Source organism: Asparagus officinalis, unplaced genomic scaffold, assembly GCF_001876935.1.
Source record: "Asparagus officinalis unplaced genomic scaffold, Aspof.V1 AsparagusV1_Un224, whole genome shotgun sequence".
Classification (NCBI taxonomy): domain Eukaryota; kingdom Viridiplantae; phylum Streptophyta; class Magnoliopsida; order Asparagales; family Asparagaceae; genus Asparagus; species Asparagus officinalis.
Window position 1 is genome coordinate 362,584 of NW_017972489.1, and position 8,416 is coordinate 370,999.

An 8,416-nucleotide genomic window follows, 5' to 3' on the forward strand; every position below is an offset into this window, starting at 1 on the left:
ACCTCCACCTTCTGGAGACCGATGATTGGGAGCACCTCCTTCCCAGTAATGGGGTGTCTCACCGCAGACTCCTCATAATCCCCCTAAGCAGACGGAGAGCCGTCTCAAGCAATCGGGCATCTTGTCTCAACAGGAATGGCTTCGTCGTCCTTATCTAAAGACCCATGATGAAAGTCCCGGTCTCAGTCATTTGGAGGGGCGTGCCAGAGGAATAGGCTTCAAGACGCCCCACCATCACACTTTCCCGTCCTCATCGGCTACTGGCTACTGAAAGAGCCTCCACCTACGATCGAGTATACATGCTAGTTGCTGATGTAATCGAAGGGAATACCCCATTCTCAGACGAGATAATGAAATACCCATTCGAGAAGTTTAAAATGCCCCACTTAGGGACATACTCTGGTGAAGGAGATCCTTCTGAACATGTTCAAAACTATTTTGACATAATGAGTATGCTCCAAGTTTCTGAAGCAATCCACTGTCAGTACTTCCCTATCACCCTCACAGGAAGCACTAAACTTTAGTGGAACGCTTTGGGTAGAAGATCCATCAGTAAGTTTTGACAGCTTAGTCGAAAGTTCATCCACTATTTCCTAGCTGACACCAAGCAGAAGCTCCCCCCTCATGTGCTGATCTAAATGAGGCAAGGACCAGAAGAGAGCCTACGGGCTTATTTCAAGAGATTCCAAGCTAGGAGGTTGGAAGTCAACGATCCTGGAAGCGTAGTCGCCATGTCGGCACTTGTCGTCGGCTTGCAGAGCAATAAGCTGAAGTCAACGATCCTGGAAGCGTAGTCGCCATGTCGGCACTTGTCGTCGGCTTGCAGAGCAATAAGCTAGCCGATTCTCTTGCTAAAAAACTAGTCGCCAATTATGAACAGTTGATGGTCAAAGCCCATGGATACATGGACATGGAGGAAGCCCGGGCTTACAAGGCTTCAACAAGGAGCATGGAGGCTCCCCTTGTCACGACTTCAACAACGCCAACAACCGTAGCCGTTCCATCAAACCCTCCAACGGCGCCAACGATAATTTCACGACTTCAACAACGCCAACAACCGTAGCCGTTCCATCAAACCCTCCAACGGCGCCAACGATAATTTTGCCCCCTGAAGTGATCAGGAGTCCTCCGAAGCTAGAGTAGCACAAGAATCCTCAAAGGGCCAACCCCCATCCTAATCAATCCAATAAGAGGAATCATCAGAGAAATTTTACACCAAAGGAGTCTCTAACCATCTTCGACACCTCACTCACTAATGCCTTGTCTATGGTCTAGAGGGAGGGATATCTCAAAGATCCTGCACCCAAGATGACATCAGATCCCAAAAGCAGGGATACCAAGCAATTTTGTCGTTACCATCGGAATCACGAGCACCTTACTAATGATTGTCGAATCCTCAAGAGGGATATAGAGGATCTAATTTAGAGGGGATACTTGAGAAATCTCACTTCCCGGAGAGATCGCAGGGATACTGCCCCAACCAGAAACGATAGGAGATCCCGCTCGTGATGACCTCGACCTTAACCTCAAATAGACGAGCGACCCCTGGAGACTACTCATAAAGGAGTCATCAATATAATAACTGGTGGTCCTATAGTTGGGGTCATCCAATAATGAGCGGAAGAGATATGCTAGAAGAATGTTGCAAGTTGACCATAATCCCAAGAAGACGAAGACAGGAGAGCTCATATCTTTTAGCGACGATGACCTATAGGGTGTTGAGACACCCCACGATGATCCTCTTGTTATCACCGCAGCCATTAATGGTTATCGGGTGAAACGAATTATGGTCAACACCGGAAGTTCGGTGGATGTCTTATATACTAGTGCCTTCAATCAGATGGGAATTGACAAATCCCGCCTCCTCCCTTGCAGAGGACCCCTTGTGGGTTTCACTGGCCATGCCCTCTTACCAGGAGGAATGATAACTTTGTCATTGGTATTAGGAGAATATCCTAGGCAAATCACTGCCCGTATTAGAAGAATATCCTAGGCAAATCACTGTCCAAATCCAGTTTCTGGTAATGAATTTGAAGTCGGCTCATAATGTTATATTGGGTCGAACTGCTCTCCACCTCTTGCGGGCCATCCCCTTAACTTACCACCAGATTATTAAATTTTCGACCCCAAATGGAGTCGGAGTAGCCCGGAGCAATCAAAGGGAAGCTAGGTTTTGCTATTTACTCTCAGTCAAGGGAAAGCGTGTGCAAGGTACTATGCCAATTGAAAAAACCTGTCTCCAACTGTAGAAGACCACGGAGAGACCGAGGACGGAGCCAGTAGAAGAGCTCCATGAAATCCCTATTAACCAAGTAGGAATGAAGACAATCAAGATTGGGTCCGGATTAGTCGAGCCCTTGAGAGGAGCTAAGGTTAAATTTCTAAAAGCCAATACTGATGTATTTGCTTGGAGATCAGACGACATGCTAGGGGTTCTCCCCGAGATAATGTGTCACGAATTAGCCATGGAAAAACATGTCAAACCCATTCGATAGAAGAACAGACATCTTGGCCCAAAATGCCAGAAGGCAGTAGCAGACGAGGTGAAGAGGCTTTTGAAAGCCGATTTTATCCGAGAAGTCTAATACCCAAAGTGGTTAGCCAATGTAGTCCTGGTAAAAAAAGCACTGAACAAATGGAGGATGTGTGTAGACTTCACCGACCTTAATAAAGCTTGTCCTAAAGACAGTTATCCTCTGCCTTCGATCGACCAGTTAGTCGACGAGAGCACGGGACATGAACTGCGTAGTTTCATGGATGCCTTCTCTGGCTATAATCAAAAATTTATGACTAAGCATGATTAAGAGAAGACTTCTTTCATTACCAATATGGGTACGTACTGTTACAAAATGATGCCCTTCGGACTGAAGAATGTTGGAGCCACCTACCAGAGACTTATAGCTAAGGTTTTCCAGCATCAGATCGGTCGCAATCTTGAAGCTTATGTGGATGATCTATTGGTGAAATCCAAACAAGTGTCTGCCCATATTTCAGATTTGGACGAGACCTTTTCAACCCTAAGGCGATATCGAATAAAGCTCAATCCAACTAAATGTGCCTTTGGAGTACAATCAGGGAAATTTCTTGGATTCATGATTACCCAAAGAGGTATTGAGATCAACCCTAAAAAGATTACTGCAATAGAGCGACTCCCTGAGCTACGTACTTTGAGAGAGATTCAGAGGTTGAATGGAAGGGTTGCAGCTCTAGGTCGGTTTTTATCTAATTCCACCGAGAGAAACCTCCCTTTCTTTAAAATTTTGAGAGGAAGCAAAAGCTTGAATGAGGGTATAGTCTGGACGATTGAATGCAAAGCAGCATTTCAAGATCTTAAAGCTTACTTAAGCACAAAGCCACTGTTGAGCCAACCTAAGAGAGGGGAGACTTTGTTTTTATACATACCCGTCTCCTCTGAAGCAGTTAGCTCTGTCCTTGTTCGGGAGGAAGAAAATACTCAAAAGACCATCTATTATATGTGAGCCGAATCCTCTGAGCAGTCGAACTCAATTATACCTCTATAGAGAAAGCTACCTTTACCCTCATCCTTACGGCCAGAAGACTCCACTCTTATTTATAGGCTCACCCCATTATTGTCAGGACAAGCCTACCCTTAAAGAAAGCTTTGGGAAGTCCTACAATATCAGGAAGAATGGTTGCCTGGGCGATTGAGCTTAGCGAACACGATGTCCAATTTGAACCTCGAACAGCTATTAAAGCTCAAGCTTTGGCTGACTTCTTGATCGAATCGACGCCCCAAAGTGATGAACCAGGAGTACTAGTGGCACTTCCTCAACCTTCACCCCCAGAGCAACAGGCGATTCCTCCAATTCGTCATGCTTTGGAGCATAATTCACCCGAATATGACTCGTGGTGGCTACTACAAGTAGATGGATCCTCTGGAGAAGCTGGCAGTGGAGCAGGAGTGGTCTTATGAAGCCCTGACAGGTTAATATATGAGCATTCAATTTCCTTTAAATTCTCGACCTCGAACAACAAAGCCGAATATGAAGCTCTACTCACTGGCCTTCGAGCAACGCGAACTCGGCCTTAGGGGAAGGAAAGCCCTAGTCGACTCTCTCGAGACTAGGCACTTGACTCCAAAGCCGAATCACATGCTTTTAGAAAATTTACAAGTATTGATATTGACTGAGTTCTAAGCATTTCAGAATTCTATCTAAATAAAAGCATCATAAACTCGAGATAAAATAGATTCTTCCTAGATCAACACTAGATGTTTACAATCATACTAAATATACCGATAACAAGTTAAAAAAAGGGGAGACGGGGAAAGGGCACAACAAATTCTCAACTATCACCACCCACGGGAGCTTCTTGGGATGGAGCGGCAGCTTCTTGGATAGCTGTAGGTTCCTCTTCTGCTTCATCTAAAGATTCATCGTCATTACCCAAGATTAAGTTTAGTCCCCCTCCCTTCGCCTCGAACTCTTTTAGAAGATCGAGATAGCAGGAGACTGGTGAAGGATAATAACGATCAAGAGGAGGATGCAAGCTAGGAGGCACCAAGGAGGCGAAGTAATCAACCACAGCTTTGCATGCTAAGGCCACCTCGGCTTTCCCTATAGAACCATGATGCCAATCTTCGATTATTTTATCCCTGTATTGCTGCGAGTCGAAATGAGAAAGTTTATCCTTCAAGTTCTTCACCATAGTGAAGAATGCTTGACGACGCAACTGCTCTTCCTTAAGATCACGCTTCAAATGTTCAATTGAGAGATGACTCGATCAAACTTCTTCCTCGGCATCTATTCTTAGGCCCCTTTCAGATTATACCTCCTTAGTTAAAGCGGCCATCTGAACGTCTCGTTCTTTGATCCCTCGCTGGAGACTATTGATCTCCCTCTTTTGATGAGTTGCTTCTCCCTTTAGATCTCCAATCATAGATGCATGCTTATCAATCAGAGACTGAAGCCCTTCGAGGACTCTATCTCTAGCATTCACTTCTTGGCGCCAGCGAGCTTTGATGCCGTTCAGCTCAGCCTCCAAGGCACTGACCCACTTCTCCACCTCCTCCTTGGATGCCTTCTCCTTAGCTATCTTCGATAGCCTCCTCTGTGGAGCATCATGCATGTGCTTAAAAGTCGCTCGTACAGTTCTTGCTCTACCAGCGCACCTCGGACTAGATGAGCCTTGAGAGCTAGATGCAATCCAAAACTTGGCATCCTCTTTAAGACGCCATCATCCTTAGGAAGGGAGAATTGTTGTACGACCATAACTTGAGCCGAGAGGGATCCCAAAATGGAAGTCTCCTTGTCAAGATATGCAGGTGGGACGAATTTGTCACCCTCGGAGAGCTCTTTCCTTGGCGAGCAAGGGCCTAGCGACACTCCTACTAGCATCGCTTTGGCTTTCTCCTAATCTTGGAAATCTACTTTAGAAATCCAATGAGGAAAAGGCTAGCCACCCCCTCCCTTTCTTCGATCTCATATATTCCCCTATAGTTTCTTCTGCATGGGGGCTCGGGGAGGGGTACGCTTTCTTCAGCCATTTTTCTCATTGGCTCAACTGGCTCTTTGCCTGGTCTATGAGATGATGTCGACTCAGAAACCAAGTCGACAATTTTAGTACCGGCTATAGCATCGGCGGGTTTAGTCGATCCTGCTACTTCCTTAGACACCAGAGGAATAAGGGGATCTTCAGCGACGACCTTATCCCCTTCACTGACTCGAGTGCCCGGCTGTTCTTCAAGTGGCCCTTGTTTTGTAGCAGGGCTAACTCGAGGCGCCTCAGTAACTTGTGTTGTAGCCGGTTGATGGCAGCATCTAGTCGTCAGTTTCTTAATATTTCTCCCCTTTCCCAGTTAGGCAGCCAATTCGCTCATCCGAGACCTCAACTCGGATGTCCCTTTAGAGTTCAAATATCCCATCGGCCTCTTTTGGGGCCTATTAGCGGACCCCGACTCCTCGCCCTTAGATCTTGCTTCCTGACTTCCAGCAAGAGGGAGTGCCAACATGCTCGTCCTAGCTTGATCGGCTTCGGTAGGCAAGACATATGAGATGTGCGCCACCCGAAGTGAGGCCGAGTCAAAGAGGTTATTCCTCTCTCTAGATCCAGTATAGGATTGGATCTTCTCTAGTTGTCGTCTTTCCTCAGCTTCGAGGGGACTAGGTTTCAACACATCTTTATTTATCTGAGGCCACTCTAAGCATGAGAGAGTTTCATCAGCTCCGAGAACCCAGAAGAAATGTCCTTTCTAGTTCCTATTGGACTCTAGAGCATCAGAGACGAACTTGAAGCTACTTGTATAATAGAAGAAGAAGTGCAGATCCTTTTTGGTTGACTTAATGCCAACCAAGTGACCGAATAAATTCATAGTGGGAAGAACACCTACCCGAAAGCAGATGACTATGAAAGCTATCAGAATCCTCATTGCATTTAGGGCGAGTTGAGAGGGGGAGATCCCCATAGCACTACATGCCTCCTTTACGAATGGATGAAGAGGCAGTCGAAGTCCTTGATCAATGCGGGCTAAGTATAATGGCGCTTTGTTGGGACCATGGCGATATACTGGGTCATTTCCCTCAGGAACCATCAACTTGAGATCCCTAGGAATATCATACAGGCTGTAGAATTTTTTCAGATTCCCTATAAAGATTTTTGAATGAATGGGACGAAGAAGATTAATCCTTTCTTCGTTGCGACCAACGATAGAGCTTTGAGAAGCCATGGCAAATTCTTTGGTTGGAGAAAGCTTTGAAGAAGAGGAGAAACACCGCGGGGGTCGCCTGCATTTCAAGAATTGTAACGCGAAGATGAGTTTTGTGTTTTAGAAGGAGCTAGTTGATTTGTAACTTCTTCTGTAGAGCGTTGCAAGGATCATTGTTCAGTAATCCTCGCATTAGCTGTTGTGGGGTGTGAAAGTCGTCAGATTGTAACTTTCACTGTAGATTGTGAAGACTGCTGAATAGAGTTTTCATCAGTTGTCGGAAGTGTCGTTGAATTGTAACTCTTCTTGCTCTATGTGAAAGGTCCTCCATTTGCAGCTTTCGTTTGTTGGCATGAAAGCTATCTGATTGTAACTTTCATTGTTGGAGCTTGATGAGGATCAGCTATCCATTGTGATTTTTAGACAGCCTACAGAACCCCCTCCAAAGTTTTCGAAAGTTTGCGGTTGACTGAGACAAATTTTTAGAATACTTTGGATCCTAAAATTTAGTGGATTGATTGTTTACTCTGTCTGATTTGAAGACGTCGTGAACCTAGTTGTTGTAATGTTGAAATTATGTTACCCCAAACCAAACAACGTAACTTTTGAGTCTTGATGACAATGAACTTAGTCAAACAAACTAAATCCCAAGTCATCGTCAGACTCATCGACAGGCTCGTCCTTCTTCTCTTCTTCCTTAGAGGCAGGAGCAGCAGCATTCTCAGCAGATGCAACAGAGATAACAACAACAACAAACTTGCTCGGATCCTTTAAATACTCCTTCACCCTCTCAGCCTGTTGGAAGGTGAATTCAGTGTCAACAGCAACAACAAGGACGTTCTTGTAGGCATTGACAAACATATGAGGCGCAGCTGCAAGAGTTGGGTAAGAGAGAGCCAAGGACAGCGAAGCAACCATAGAAACACCAACTGCAAACTTGTCAACGAGGTCATCCTCCGTGAGGTTGAGCACCTCTGAGCACTTTGGGCTTAAGACAGATCCATTGTCATAGACAGAGAGAATCACAAGCCCACATGAGAGGGGCTTTATCCTAAGTTTAGTCAGGAGGGCAGCCTCAGAGGAATCCACTTTATCTCCTTTCTTGATCAGCTCAACTGGGGTGATGATTTTAGCAATATCATCATTACTCTTTGTTGGGATGTTAAGCCATTTAGAAGAATGAGTTGCGCGTCAGATCGTGTCTTCATTTAATCTTCGTTGGGATGTTAAGCCATTTAGAAGAATGAGTTATGCACAGCTCATGGCTTCATTAATCTTGGTGGGAATGTTAAGCCATTTAGAAGAATGAGTTATGCGCAGCTCCTGGCTTCATTAATCTTGGTGGGAATGTTAAGTCGCTTAGAAGAATGAATCATGCGCTGGATCGAGCCAGATGATTTCAATGTTGTTGATTGTAATCTATCTGTACTCATCCAATAGACTCCACAACGGAGTCGTCTGTTTCTTCTCGGCTTTGGTCACCTTGATGATCGCTGTTAGCTCTTCTTTTATTTATCTGGAGCTGCGTTGTAGCCTTGGTAGTCGAGAGGCTGCTATTATAGCGGTCCAAATGCATAGATAAATTCTGCATTTAAGGATTGGAACGCGTGGGTGAGATCTGCATTTGAGAATTAGACCGCGTAGGTGAATTCCGCGTGTGGGTGAATTCCGCGTTCGGAAGTTCAACCAACTCGAATGCTGAAAATCGCGTTTGGGCGGGATTCTAGCCTAGAATCCCGTTTCGATTTGATA

At 45.4% G+C, this 8,416-nt stretch overlaps 1 pseudogene; it reads right to left on the minus strand.

Moving 5' to 3' along the window:
- Positions 1-7,291: 7,291 nt before the first annotated feature.
- LOC109827463 lies at positions 7,292-7,846 on the minus strand (annotated as a pseudogene).
- Positions 7,847-8,416: the final 570 nt, after the last annotated feature.